The 16,071-nt window shown below is 34.3% G+C and overlaps 1 protein-coding gene across 1 annotated transcript in view; it reads left to right on the plus strand.

The window, feature by feature from the left end:
* LIPI (lipase I) overlaps positions 1-16,071 on the plus strand; it is a 51,772-nt gene that overhangs the window by 552 nt on the left and 35,149 nt on the right. The gene's annotated exons all lie outside the window — the stretch shown is intronic.

Below are 16,071 nucleotides of genomic sequence, written 5' to 3' on the forward strand. Positions count from 1 at the left end.
ACAAAGCAAAAAGAATATGTCAAATAGGAAAGACTATTGAGTATAAGCTGGTTAAGAAGAATCTCTTAACATGTGTGACAATACATTTTCTATCTTCCCACATTTTGAAATAATGTGGTTTATTTACATCTTTGTTAGAGAAGTGCAATTGTTAAAACTAAATTATGTGGAAGGACCTAAGTTATATAGTGGTCTCTAATCAAATTTTAAAAACGAAATCTCACATAAAATCCTAGAGATCAAAAGAGTCAAAATAATTATGAGGTTTCATCAGCAATTAGATTTTTCATGATTTTTAAATGAATAACTCATTTCGTTTGTGGATCCTTTGAAACAGCTACCCAGACTTTAGACTAGTTTCTGCTCATCGATGGTAATGTAAATTAAAAAACTCTTCTGTTCTTAAAATATCTTTGGAAATTTACAGAGACTTGAATTTCCAAAAAAACAATTTAGTTTTGAAATTACACTGCATGTATTTAGAATAATTCTCTACTTTCCTGGCTACTAAAGTCCATTGATGGAAGGAAAATAAGAGAAAAATTAAGTAAATGTGAAAAATATAGGTTTATAATAATTAAAAAAAAACATTTGTTATGTTAAAACTGAGCATATACATATATACTTTTAATTTTCAAAGTGTAGCTCTCAAGGTAGCATTTTGAATTTTAAAATAGCCATTGAGTTTGGGTTGCAAAATGACAGAAACATGAAAAGACCATATTTTATACTTGACAGCTTGATGGATATGGATTTTATTATTGATTTTATAGTATATAAAGACAACTTAAGTTTGTAATCAAAATGAGCATAAACCACAACTTTTTCTGACTCTTTCCATTTCTAGCATTTTCTAACATCACTTTTGCTCTAGACTTTCAACAAATATGTTCTTCCCGACCACTTCTGAAATCCTGAGGTTAAGAGGAATGTGGAAAGATATAATTAGCTTTTTCTTTCCCTTAAATTCAGCTTGTGTGGTTGAATGTTTGTGAGTTATTACAGAGTTTTTGACTTAAAAATCTTTCTTACCATTGCTAACTAATAGGGAAAAAACAAACTACCTCACCTTTTCGACAAACAGGGTGGAGCAAAAGGTCAGGGATCTTTTACATTAAAACCCACCAGACTGTGACAGCCCTACTAAAGAGAAACCTTACTGAATTTCAGAATTTCTTTTTTAGTGAATTTGGTTGCTGCTTTTACTTTGATCAGATTCTAAATGAGAGTGTACATATTTCTTTGTTTGATGTGCTGGGCAAGATCTGGTAAGAACTTGATAATTTGATTTATCTTTAAAAACTATAAAATAATCAATATAGTTTGTATTGTGGGATAGAGAATGCTATGACCTTAGGGTATAAAAAATATAATTATGGGTACTAATGATATCAAACAGATTGTTATGAAGAAAGTTTGTGTATATACATATGTATGTATGTGTACATGTTTGGTAAATTATATATTGTGTATATTCAGATAATTAGTAACTAGGAAACATTTACAAGGAGGTGTAAATAGAGAACAAATAGAAATATTTAAGAAATGTTAGAATAATTAAGTAATAGGGAAATTCAGTATTTGAACATTATGACAATAAATATCATATTTTAATTTCATTCAAATAACCCTTCTTTTGAGGAAAACTTTTATATAGGTAAGTTGTCAGTTGCAAAGCAAACAAAGTAAACATATACTTTTTTTTTTTTTTTGGTCCTATTATGCTAAAGCAAAACCAAAACTGGTTTATGATAATAAAGTAGAACTTTCTTTTCCTGGTTTCTGGTAATAAAATTTACTAATTTTAGTAATGTCATTTACTACTTTATGGCATTGAAGTAGAACTACTTGTTCTACTTTGTGATAATAAGAAAAGTAAGAAATTTAAAATCTATGATGAATAGTTTTTTTGTAGGGACTTTGCAAAAGATGATTTTTTTTTAAATTTTTTAAAAGATTCTTGAATGCATCCTTATTACATACTTATTTTATTAACCATAAAATACCACCTAGAAATTCAAATTATTTCTTGTTTCTTTTCCATTGGATATGTGAGCTAATCAAAATTTTGGAAATGTTTATGATCTGTGGTGGAGGAAGAAACTTTACCTTCAAGTTCTTTTGGCTGGTGTAATCATCAAATAGACATGAGACAGATTAACAAGAGAAAATAACTCCATTTAATACATATGTATGCATGAGAACCCTGCATGCATGAAAGTTAAAAAACAGGGAAAGTGTGGTATATTTGACATTCTGAACTAAGGATGAGGCACGATACCTTGAGACTTCAGAGGTGGAGAAAGTCACAGGATGATAAGAGCAGGTGTTCTGTGATTAGAAGTTTGCCCTCCCCTATAATTAATGTCAAAAAAAGGTTTTCTCTGATAATCTCTTATTATGGGCAAGGCCCCTAATTCAAATTCCTCTAGATAGTTCAGGGAAGGGAGTTATAAGTTTCTCATGAACCTGCAGGGTCTTGGTTGCCTTTAACTCAAACAGTCCGCATACCATAGCAGCACATCTTAGGGTGACTTGTTCTGAACTCCTACAGTTCAAATACAGAATCTAAATGGTACAAATATACCGTTTATCATTTATATTTTACTCATTTGGAAGTTTCTGAATAGGCATTTTATGTTTCTGTAATATACAATTGTAGCACCTTAATTTGAAAGAAATGTGATGTCTCGGCTCCTAAGCTTTGTGCCATATCACAGTTTACATCATTTTAGTATCACATTTTATACTCCAAACATATATAGCAGACTTTCAGAGATTATTGTTTTGGTTAGTAGTTAGGCAGTTACCTATACTTTCAATTGGGAAAACTCAGGTATAATTACTAAATATATTTCTGTCTCTGTTGACTAAAATAGAATAGCAGAGCTTTTAGACATTAACAACAGTAAATAGAAAATAAGAAAATTTAAGATTTCAGTGATTCTTAAAATCATTCTTAACCCATGTAAACTCTTATACTTTCTCACATTTTCCTCAAACTCCCACATGCCCAGGAAATTCTGTTGAATTTTTAGTAACTTATTTATATGTTTTATTCCTGTTACACCTGCTTTTCTCTTCTCTACTAGAGATTCTGATATATACCTCCGAGAGGTCATGTCTCACACTCTTCAACATGAAAATCACCTTCCAAAAAGGAAAAATATTCTGAAAAACAGATTAGTCAGAGGTTTTGAAAATTTTTAAATAGGATAAAAGGGGAGTGTAGAGGTACCTGAACAAACTATATGTAGATATATATCTATATGAATATATAGTCAAATTATATGCATGTATATATTCTTAGTACAGTTTCTGAGTCATACTAACTGTTTGGCAGTTGTGGTTGTTGCTATTATTGTTATAGCAAGAGTCAGCAAATATTTCTGTGAAAGGCCAGATAGTAAATATTTTAGGCCTTAGAGGCTGTATCTGTTATATCTATTTGACTCTGCCATCATTGCATGAGAACAGCCATAGACTATTTGTAAACAAATGAGTGTGGCTGTGTTCTCATAAAAATGTATCTGCAGACACAAAATTTGAATTTATTATAACTTTTACATGTTACAAAATATTACTTTAATATTTTCAACCATTTGAAATGTAAAAATTGTTCTTAGCTTGCCACCAGATTTGGCCCACAGGCCATAGTTTGCCAACTCTTGTGTTTCAGTAAGCTGAAAGAGGTGTTAAAAAGAGGTTAACTCCTCATTCCACAGTTGAAGAAAACTAGAATCATTGTTTCTAAGACGATAGATGTTGTAATATATGTTATAGGACACCTGAGAATCTTGTTTAAAATGCAAATTCTTATCCATTGGCTGGAGGTGAAGCCCAAGATTTTGCAATTCCAATAAACTCCCAGGTGACACCCATGGATATGTGAACCACATTTTGAGTAGTAAGAATGTAGAAATTTGTAGAACTTCACATAGTAGGCTGTTTGTAGGGCGGTGATCTTTTCAAAACCCTTAGAATTCTGAGACCACTGCCTCAACAAATCCATTATTATTTTTCTCTAAATTGTATTAAAATATTTCTTATGTGACTAGTAATTTATTTCTATTGATTTACTAAAATTAGATGGCCACAAGCAACTTTAATTTATTGCACCAAGTTTCTTTAAAATAAAGAAAATGTGAAAGAACATAGGATTCATGATTAAAAGACCCAGATTCAAGTCTTTGTGGCTTGTTTTCCCAGGCCAAATCATTTAACCTTCCTGAACCTCAGTTTTCTCATTTTTAAAAGGAAGTAACATTACAATATTATTTCACTACATTGTGAAGCTCCAAGGAAATAACATAAATGTGCGATTTGGTCACTTAAAAAACAATAAAAATTAGAATAATCAACCGTGTTTTCTTCCATGTGCATCTTCTCCGTAATTCTTTCAGATAATTTTTAGATGTAGGGCATTACTGTGTTTAGTCTGTGGATTACCTGTTCACAGGATATCCTGGGTTATGCATTTAAATGCAGACATACCTACCAAATCAGAATCTCTAGGGGGGGCCCTAGGAAACTACATTTTGAACACTTTCCCAGTCATTTTTTACACCCATTTTTAAACCCATGCTTAGGAATTCTTGGTCTAAAGACTTACTAGATACCTACTTTATTTTGCTTATGTAGTCAGATTTATTTTCAAACATTTGCAGCTATCCAAACATTTGCACAGTTGAGTTATGGATTCAACATCTTGATTTCTTATGACATGTTAAATAAGTGTATATATTTTTAAAATGTGCTTTGGTTGCTTCAGAATCAGTAAATATTTTTACATCTAATTTTGCTTCTACATCTAATTTTGGCTAAAGTGCTGCCTACAGTTTTTTGGCTTAACCAGCTCTATGGCTATACAAACCTCTGTCTTTGTAGCATCAAGTTGGTCAATTGTTTTATACTTGGAATTCTGCTAGCACCAAAAGATCTCCATTCTTCTTATTACACAGGAATAAACAATTGAACTATTGAACTTCTGATAGAATCTTATTTATATTACTCAACTGTTTATATAATAACTTGTGCCATAAATATGCCCATACTTTTCAGATTTCACCCAGAAATGTTCTGTTGTATCTAATTGTGACTTTGGACATTTAATCTCATTAAACTTCGCTTTATTCATATATAAAATGAGGGAAAGGATAGCAAATATAAAGCAGCATGCTGTCTAACTTGGAATGATTGCTAAATAACCATAAACCATTAGTTGTTGATGTTGTTGTTATTGCTATTAACAGATACTTTTTCCCCCCTAGAAATAGGGAAAGAGAAGGAAGGTTTTCGTACAGATTTTTGAGATGAGTGTGGCCTTTCAGAGGATTATCAGAGACAGAGGGTTTAAATCCTTCCATAATATGTTAGGATTGATAGTTTTTTATGGCTGGGTTTTGAGGCCCCCCTGTTATCAATTTGGTCAACGCTGAAAGTGGCAAGACAGGCTAACTTGTCTCTGTAGCTTACCAACTGTGAAAAGAGGTTTAAATGAAAGAATGTTAGAATAATATAAGTCATAGAGATCACTTGTTTCCAGTCTTTCCATTTAAAGAAACCAAGGCTCGGAGAAGAGAAAAACAAGAATTTGTTCAGAGTCACAAGAGATACTTGAGAGGCTCTTGGGTATCAGCTGGACTCATGTCTGATGCATTGTCCATGCCTCTGGACTCTGTTCATTTTGATTTTGTCTTCCTCTTTACAGTCATTGTCACTATAATGGAAATATATTGCAGAGTTACAGCTGAACAACCTAGAATGATCATTCCTAACGTCATCATGTACCTTTGATATTTTTAACAATTTTACTGCCTCTATAATTTGAAACCTAAGATTTTTAGAATTCTTAGTGTACCTCTCCTTTGAGATACCGCTAGAGTCATTATCTTCCTATGTATTTGGCAATAAAATTCAATATTTTGCCCCTGTTACTGAATTTCTAATCACAATGCAGTTACTTAGTCTAGTTCCCAGATCCTCAATTTGTTATTTTTTCAAGTAAGATTTAAAAAAATCAATACTTTTTTTTGGTTCTAGATATCTTTATCTTTTTGCTGATAACATTATTATTATTTTTGCTATTATCATTTTTAATCAACTTAAGTCTATTTAAATCAGTTTTTCCTTATGATAAAACTAATAAATGAATATTTTAGATCTAGATCTTTTTATGCAAAAAGTCTTTTCTTAATCTGAGATCATGTTCACATTAACCCTATGCTGCTTCTAGTTCATATAATTTTACTTTTACATGAAATTTTTTTTATTATAACAAAATTAAAATAATTATCCTAGCCATTGTTTGTTTAACAATCCAGTACCTTTGATTACTTTGAATTGCCATAGTTATCCTGGATAATATAGTGTATTGTTGGGTGTTCCCATTCTGTTTCATTATCAGTTATCGATTCAGTTTCACAGGCCTCTTTTTAATTGATTTAATTGATATAAACAATTTTAACCATGCCCTTATATTACCTTTACAATGTTATTCATTTTTCTTGGGCATTTTTCCCTCTTGCAATCATCTCATTGAGACATTCATTTAGAATTACATTGCACATATAAATTAATTTCAGTAGAATTGCGTTATGATACTGGCTCTTCCATTCTGGATCGTGGTATACCTCAATGTTTATTCAAATCTTTTCTGTTCCTATGTAAAGTTTTTCGGCTTTATAGTTTTCTTTTATAGTTTCTGTATATCTATTTTTCCCTCTAGTCTTTTCTTTCCTTCTCTCTTTTCCTCCTTCTCTTCATCCTTCCCCTTTTCCTCTTTATCTTTTATCTCCTTGTCCTCTTCCAACTCTTCCAGCTTCTCTTCATTTTTTTCAGAGGACTAATTAACTTGCAAATCACCAAAAATCTGATTCAAACTAGCTTAGACACGTAAGAAATTTATTATCTCACATAACTCTCTCATTTAGAGAGTTTTGCATTAAATACTAATGGATCAAAGTACTGAAAAAAGAAAACGGCATCTACAGCTTCAGGAGTGTTTACTTAGAGCTTGAAGTCTGGAAAGAAGAAAGCCATTTTCTCTCCCAGTGTCCATACTGACTTCCCCAAAAGGATTTGGAAAAGACCTGTGTAGGTTGTGTGTGCCTTCCTGTTGTAATTGAGTCTTTATTGCTGTTGACATATCAGTGGGTGGGGTTGATCATCAGGCTGACTGGTTGTGAGGATTGGCCATAATCACAGCATGTGAGCATATGAGCTGCTGTTGGGGTTGACCCCATAAATTGAGATTCACCCCAGGATGCTCTGGTGCCACCAGGACAACCTTCTGAGTATACCACTTGTGGAGCTAATTTGGTGGTGTTCTGTTGTGGTCTGAAACTGACTATCAGGTGTGTTGGTTCTGAGACCTCTTGGGAGGGGCTCTGGTGCAGACCAAGGTCAGCCACTTCATGTGGCTAGCCTAAGGCTACCTAGTAGCGGGCTACAAAGTGATCTGCAATTGGTAGCTGCCTATGCTAGGCCTGGAGGCCTATGAGAGATGCCACTCTGTAGACCAAGGCTTACTGCCACCTGTACGGTGCCTGCAAAAGGCACAGGGCACCTTGCAGCCTGCTGCTGCCTGTAGGGCTTGGCCACAGTAAGATCCTTGGCAGATGTACAAGTCAGGTGATGTGGGGTCTTAGGGAGTCACCAGGGTGAGAAGAGTGGTATTCACCAGGCTAATGTAGATTCAGATTTGGCTCAGCACAGGTACAATGCGGCTGTCCCTCTAGCCTTTCCCTGAAGCCATACAACTCAGTTTCTCCTTGTATGTTTCTGGTGTGCTCTTTCCTTGTATGTTTCTGGTGCGCTCTTCCCCCCAGCCAATGTCCCTCTTTTGGAGCCCAGGGTGAGTGCCTGCAAGTGAATGAATCTATGTGAAGGTCCTCCTGTATTTCCATCATCCCTTCCTCTCACCTGGACAGATGGAATACCTGCTGATTTTTACAGCCAGATGTTATGGATGCTTGTTTTTCCAGCACTGGTGCTCTGGGTTGGGGAGCCCTATGTTAGGCTGGAATCCTCGCTTTCCCGGTGGGTACTCTGCAGTTGAGATATTACCTCTGATTCTCAACCACCACATGTGGTTGTGGGGTTAGCCTGTTTCACCTCTCCACCCTTCCAATCATACTTCTTTATTAAGTCCTTAGTTATAGACTGTTCATCTAGTCTAGTCCCTATAACTAAGGACTTAATAAGTCCTTTAGATGGTTCTATAATTTAGTTGTAATTTTGATATGATCAAAGAGGAGGTGAGCACAGATTTACTCTGCCCTCTTGACTGGAACTAAGAAAGTCATTGTATAGAGGCAGATAATCTAATCCTAAAGAATGTTTTTAATTTTAATATAATAGTTATGAGATCTTTTTTCTTGTTATCTTTGCAAACAGTTGGTTGAAATACAGTGTTGCCTTAGGCCCAGTCCAAAGGTCATTTTGCCATTTTAACATTCCAAAAATTTGAGGAGTAAGACTTGCAAGGCAGTCACTCTGGGATGGCAATTCTGACTCCATTTTTAAGTGGCTAGGTTTACATATATATATTTGCACTCCTCCCTTTGTTATGTTTGATGTTAGAGTTATTCTAGCTTTTAAAACTGGTTTGTTAAGCTTTGTATTTTGGTATGCTTTGCAAAAATATTAGACCTTTGTTATGCTATAAGATTTTTAACTTTACTGTGGTATATTTACATATGATAAAAGGTACTCATCTAAGTACACTTTGATGAGTTTTGAAAAATATGTTCACCATATTTTATGATATATAACAATCATATTAATCAAGATATACAACATTTACTCCATCCCCAAAAGTTAACTCTTTGCAATCATTCCCCTTCCCCTCATCTGCTTTCTGATACTCTAGATTAGATATCTCTTTTATAGAATTTCATATAAATGGAATTAAGCAATATATACTTTCTTTGCTTCTAGAGTCTTTTGTTCAGCATCATGTTTTAGAGATTCATCAAAGTTTTTACCTGTATAGGCTGGATAGTATTACATTATATAGATACACCACATTTTGTTTATCCATATTCCTTTTAATTGACATGTAGATTATTTCCAATTTGGTTTCTTTATGAAAAAAAACAAAACAACTTTTATGAACTTGCAAATCTTGTGGGCAAATGTTTTCATTTCTTATGCATAACATTTGGAAGTGAAGTTTTAGGGGTCGTATAAGTGCATATTTAACATTATAAGAAACTACTAAGCTGTTTTCCAAAGTATTGCACAATTTTGACATTTCCCTCGGTAATGTAGGATGCTTCAAGTTGTTTTACATCCTCACCAATACTTGGTTTTGTCAGTCTTTTCATTTTATTCATTTAGTGGGTGTGAAATGGCTTATTATTTTGGTTTAGTTTATATTTTCATTTCATTTAGTGAGTGTGTAATGGCTTATTATTTTGGTTTAGTTTATATTTTCCCAGTGACTAATGATGTTGAGCATATCATGAGCTTATTGGCCATTATACCATCTTTTGTGAAGTGTCTTCAATTCTTTTATCAATTTTTACAAATTGAGTCATCTTATTCTTTTATATATATGTGTATGTATAAACACACATTCTGGATACATTCAGGTACTTTTCAGATGTACATATTGCAAGCCTATATATTCATATTCTTGTCAATGTCCTTTTAGGTAAAGGTATGTTTCATTATGACAGTGTCCAATTTATCATTTTTTCTTTTACACTTTATAATCTTGTTTGAGAAATCTTTGCTTACCTCAAGATTGTTAATATTTTCTCTCAATATTTAATATAAATAGCATCCTGCCTGCCAGAGAAAGAAGCTAGATCAAAGAAAGCAGAGTTGAGAGAATGAGAGAGAGAAATGATGGGTCTCTTTTACTCTAGAGCTAGTTTAGATCCCTTAAAACTAAGTCCGACCCTTCTAGGGTCTCTAGATAATCCATGACATTCATTAAGGTCATTCTACTCTGGCTAGTTGGGACTTTATTGTGTTAAAGCACATTGTGACCTTTGGAATTGTTCAGATTACATCTCTTTGTGGAGTTTCACCCTTTGCAACCCACTCACAGGATCCCATCTGCTGATTTTAGAGCTCTACCTCTGCATGGCTCCTTCCTTTGTGGCACTCCAAAATAAATTCTAGTTGCTTTAACCTCCCAAACTCCAGTTTCTCTCTAACTTGGTAACACCACCGTGCTCTCCTTGGGTTCAGCCTTACTGCATTGCAGTGTGGAAACTACTCGCAGGTAAAAAGTATTAGTTATAGGGTTCAAATAATTTGTTTCCTTTCTTTCAGAGATCATAGTCCTGTGTTTCTTATATAATGTCTAAACTTATTTTTCCATATATATTTTTTATTATTATTTATGCCTACAGCACCTGGTCTTCCTAGGTGGTCTCCCATCCAAGTACTAACCAGGCCTGACCCTGCTTTTGAAATCAGACATCGAGCTTGTTCAGGATGGCATAGCCATAGACCATGGACCTTGGCTCCACTGGGGCGTGAACTCAGGCCCTTCTGTGCATAAAGCAGATGTGCTAACTGCTACACTATGGAACCATGTCCTTTTTTCCTTCTATTTTATCCAGTGTTCTAGTTGTTTGCAGAAGCAAGGCAAGTCTGGAAATCAGGTATTCATAATGACAGGAATTGGATTCTGTACATTTTCATTGTTGTTTTAATTGTAGTAAAACATACATTAAAAAATTACAATTTTAACTCTTTTTAAGTCTACATTTCAGTGTCATTAGGTTGTTCACATTGTTGTGAATATACATACACACTGTCACCACCATCCATGTCTAGAACTTTTTCATGTTCCCTAACTGAAACTCTGTACCCATTCAACAGTAACTCTCTATTTGCCACTTGTTTCCAGTTCTGGTAACCACTATTCTACTTTATGTCTATAAATTTGACTACTTAAGGTACCTCATACAAATGGAGTTATAACAGTATTTGTATTTCTGTGACTGGCTTATTTCACTTAGTGTACTGTCTTCAAAGTTCTCCCATGTTGTGACACACATTGGACTTTTCTTCCTTTTTATTCCATTGTATGTGTATACCAGATTTTGTTTATCCATTCATCTATTGATGGATACTTGTCTTGCTTCCACACTTTGGCTACTGTGAATAATGCTCCCATGAATGTGGGTGTATAAATATCTCTTTGAGTTCTTCGGGTATATACTCACATATGGTATATCTGTATTGTATGGTAATTCTACTTTTAACTTTTTTGAAGAAGCACCATACCATTTCCACAGCATTTGCACCATTTTGCATCCCTATTAGCAACACATGAGCTCTAGTAGTTCCACAGTCTTTATACTCCTGCCAACGGTTGTTAGTTTTTTATTTTTCTTATGGTAGCTATTGTAATGGATTTCAAATGGCATATCATTGTGGTTTTGATTTATATTTCTGTAATCAGAGATGTTGAGCTTCTTTTCATGTGCATATTGGCCATTTGTATATCTTTATTTATAGGTTCATTCAAAACTTCATCCATTTTTTAATTAGGTTGTTGTTTGTTTTTGTTGTTATTGTCAAATTGTTCTTTATATATTCTAGATATAAATCCCTTATCAGATGTATGAATTGTAAACACTTTCTCCTGTTATATGGGTTGCCTTTTCACTCTGTTTATAATGTTTTGTGATGCAAAGTTTCTAATTCTGATGAATTTCAATTTCTCTAATTTTTTTCTCTTTGTGCTTTTTTTTGTAAGATTTGGGAAATTGTCAGATCTAGTGTCACAAAGTTTTCTCCTTATGTTTTCTTCTAAAAATTTTATAGTTTTAGATCTATAATATCCTTGTCTCTTTTTATTTATTTATTTATTTATTAAATTTTAATTAGTTTCAAGTATACAGTACATTGGTTAGACATCTATATAGTTAGTAAAATGATCTCCCCAATTGCTCCTTCTCTCCCCTGACCACCACCTAGCCAATGTATTAATGCTAATTGCATTCCTTATGCCATGCTTCCCATCCCTGTGACCATCCATCAGCTACTAATTTGTACTTCATTAACCCTTCACCCCATTCTCCCAGTTCCCCAAACACCCCTCACCTCTGTCCATCACCAAATTTTCCACTATATTTGTGAGTCTGTTTTTGGTTAGTTTGTTCTTTTTATTCCTTAAATTCTGTATATAAGTGAAATCATACAGTATTTATCTTTTTCTATCTGACTTAAATACCTTCTGGTTCATCACAGCAATATCTTTTTCCATCCCCTTCCTTTTCATATGTAGGAGTCTTGTTTTCTTATCCTTTCAGCCACTCCATCCCTTGGTTGAAGCACTTAATTCTTTTCCATTTAAGGTACTTATGATAGGAATGTAGTTATTACTATTCTTTATTCCTGTTTTTGATACATGTTTTTTCTTCTAGAAGAAGTCCCTCCAACATTTCCTGTAATACTGGCTTGGTGGTGATAAATTCTTTTAGCTTATTTTTGTCTGGGAAGCTCTTTATCTGCCCTTTAAGCTATAAATGATAGCTTTGCTGGATAAATTATTCTTGATTGTAGATCCTGGGTCTTCATTCTATCGAATATGTTTTGCTAAGCCCTTCTGTCTTGCATAGTTTCTTTTGAGAAATCAGCTGCCAGTCTTATGGGTTCTCCCTTGTAGGTAACTAACTGCTTTTCTCTTGCCGCTTTTAAGAGTCTCTCTTTGTATTTAACCTTTGGCATTTTAATTATGATATGTCTTGGTGTAGGCCTCTTTGGATCCCTGATTTTTGGAATTCTCTGAGCTTCCTAGGGTTTTATGTCCATTTCCTTCACCAAATTAGGGAAGTTTTCCATTATTATTTTTTCAAACGGCTGTTCAACATCTTGATTTTCTTCAGTTACACCGATTAGATGGATATTTGGACCCTTAATAGTGCCCCATGTGCTCCTTAAATTATTTTTATAGTCTTGGCATCTTTTTTCTTGCCATTCTGATTGAGTGTCCTGATTGACTTTCTCGTCCTCTAGATAGGGCATTTGATCCTTTTATTTATTTACTTCGTTTATTCCTTTGTTTATTCCATTTAATATATTTCTCATCTTAGATAATGGGTTCTTCATTTCAGACTGGTTTCCTTTTATAATTTCCATTTCCATTTTTATATTTTTTATCTCTTTGTTGAAGTTCTCACTGAATTTATCTACACTTCCCAAAAGTTCATCGAGCATCTTTATAACCAGTGTTTTAAACTCTGCATCTGTTAGATTACTTGACTCCATTATATCTGGATCTCTGTTCTGTTCCTCATATGGTTTCTGCTTCTTCGTCTTCCCATTTTGGCTGCCTTTCTGCGTCTGTTTCTATGTATTAAGCAAAGCTCCTAAGTCTCCTGGTCTTATTAGTGTGGATTTGTGAAGTGGGTATCCAGTGGCATAGTCCTAAGAGGAGTTCAGCTGCAGGTCAAACTTAGCCCAAACCTCTACCCCTCTGGGGCCACCTTTTAAGATTCAGCAAGTAATCCACCGATGCTGTGCTTATAGTTGCCTCAAAAGGCCACATCAGAAACCAAGGCCAGCTGCCTCCAGTGTGAATCTCAGCAAGGAGCACCTGACTCACTGAGGACACATCTGGATGTGTCTTGGGTGGGGCCGCGAGTTGGGGGAGACGGGGTTTCAGGGAATCCTCTAGGCAGAGCGACCTCTGTTATCCAGTTTGATGATGTTACAGTTATGGCGGCACTGTGTCTGGTGTACTAGTAGGGGGGAGGGCTCAAAAGGGAACAAGGGATACCACGGGCATAGGCTGTACCGTGCGAGTCTCACTTTGGTCCTCATTCCTACAATATCTCCCTGTAAGTAATCCACCGATGCTGTGCTTATAGTCCCTGCCCGTACCTGCTGCGGGCAGCCGAACGAGTACTGGTGCTCAGAGCAAACAGGTCCGTTATCGCAAAAATCTGCTTGCAGACACAGCTCCTTTAAGAGGTTTCTGCTGCTGCTGCAGCAGCCTCCATCTCAATCAGCCTCTCGAGACTGGGCAGCACCATGTCCTCACCCCGTCCTACCTTCTGTTGTTGCAGGGTGATTTCTTGGATTTCTTCCTAGTTGTATGGCTTATTCATCTAGATCCCAGGCAATTTTTCTTTGCTGCTGCCCTTTGTTTCCATCACAAGTTTGATTTGGTCACCAGAGTGATGAACAGAGCCTCTATCATCTACACCATTTTAAATTTCTCCCTTCTTTGTCTCTTATAAGAGTTTTTAACTTAAATTGTTTTCTCTGATACGAATATAGCCATATCTGCTCTATGCTCTCTCTTTTTCCCCCAACTTTATTAAGGAATATTGACAAATATAATTGTATGCATTTAAAGTGTACAACATGATGATTTGACGTGTGTGTGTGTGTATTATTGTGTGTGTGTGTGTGTGTGTGTGTGTATGTATACAGTATACATATACATTGTGGAATGATGACCAAGATCAAAGTAATTAACACATCCATTATCCCACATAATTAACTCATCCATTATCCCACATAATTAACTCTGTGTGTGTGTTTGTGCATGCTTAAGATCTACTCTCAGAATTTTTTAAGTATACAATGTCATATTATTAAATGTTGTAACTATGCTGTGTATTAGATCCTCAAAACTTACTCTTTAACTGAAAGTTTATACCTTTTGACCTATAACTTGCCACTTCTTCCTCCCCCAGTCCCTGGTAACTGTCATTCTATTCTGTTTCTCTAAAATTGTCTTTTTATTTTTAGATTCCACATAAAAGTGATACCATACAGTATTTTTCCTTCTGTTTGGCTTATTTCACTTAGTATAATGCCCTCTAGCTTTATCTATGTTGCCCCAAATGGCAGAACTTTCTTCCTTTTTTATGGCTGAATAATTTTCCATTGTCTATATATACCATATTTTTATTCATTCATCATTTAGGACATTTAAGTTATTTCCATATCTCATTCTGTCAATCTGTGTCTTGATTGTGGTTGGTGGTGGGGTAGTTAATCTATTTATATTTAAAGTAATTACTTATAGTAAAACACGACTTTTGCCATTTTGTTATTTCCTGTATGTCTTATAGCTTTTTATTTTGTCTCTCATTTCTTCCATTACTGTATTCCTTTGTGTTTCATTGATTTTTCATAGTGACATATTTGATTCCCTTTTCATTTCCTTTTGTGTATCTTTTGTAGATATTTTCTTTTTGGTTATCATGGGGAGTATATGTAACATCCTAAAGTTATGACAATCTGTCTTAAATTGATACTAACTTAACTTAATAACAATAAAGACTTCAATAAAAATTTAACTTTTACATAAGAACTCTATGCTTTTACAGCTCTGCTTCCCTCACTTTGTTATTTATGTCACAGATTATATCTATATATTGTATACCTATTAACATAAATTTATAACTATTATTATGCATTTGTCTTTTAAAATAAAGTAAAAAGCAGAATGACAAATCAAAATTACAGTAATACTATTTTTCATATTTGTCTATCATTTGTCTTTACCAGAAAACTATGTTTTCATATGACTTTGAGTTAGTGTCTAATGTTCTTTCATTTCATCTTGAAGCACTGTCATTAGCATTTCATGTAGAGCAGGTCTAGTGGTAATGAACTCCCTCAGCTTTTGTTTGGGGATTTTTAATTTTATTCTCATTTTTGAAGGACAGTTTTGCTGGTTATATAATTCTGGGTTGGAAGTTTTTCTTTTTCACCACTTTAAATATATCATTTCACTGCCTCTTAGCTTGCAAAGTTTCTGCTGAGAAATCCACTTATAGATAATTTTATTGGGGGTTCCCATAAGTTTTTGATACCTAGAACTTTTTTTCCATTCCTAAAAATATACCAGAGTTGAATCAGTTCAATGCTCTTTGAGAGTTTTACAGTACTCTACTTAACTTTTCGTGTCATTTAAAAACTTTTGTTTTTATTTTTTTTACCTGATATTAATATTACCAGTGAGAAAAAGTAGATGATGTCACAATAAAGCTAAACAAAATGAAACAAAAAAAATCCCCTGATCCTTAGTAGCATTTGACATAAAGCAGTTATTACTTACACTTGTAGAGTTAGGTGGGAATT

The sequence above is a fragment of the Pteropus medius genome, unplaced genomic scaffold (assembly GCF_902729225.1).
Source record: "Pteropus medius unplaced genomic scaffold, Ma_sr-lr_union100, whole genome shotgun sequence".
Lineage (NCBI taxonomy): Eukaryota > Metazoa > Chordata > Mammalia > Chiroptera > Pteropodidae > Pteropus > Pteropus medius.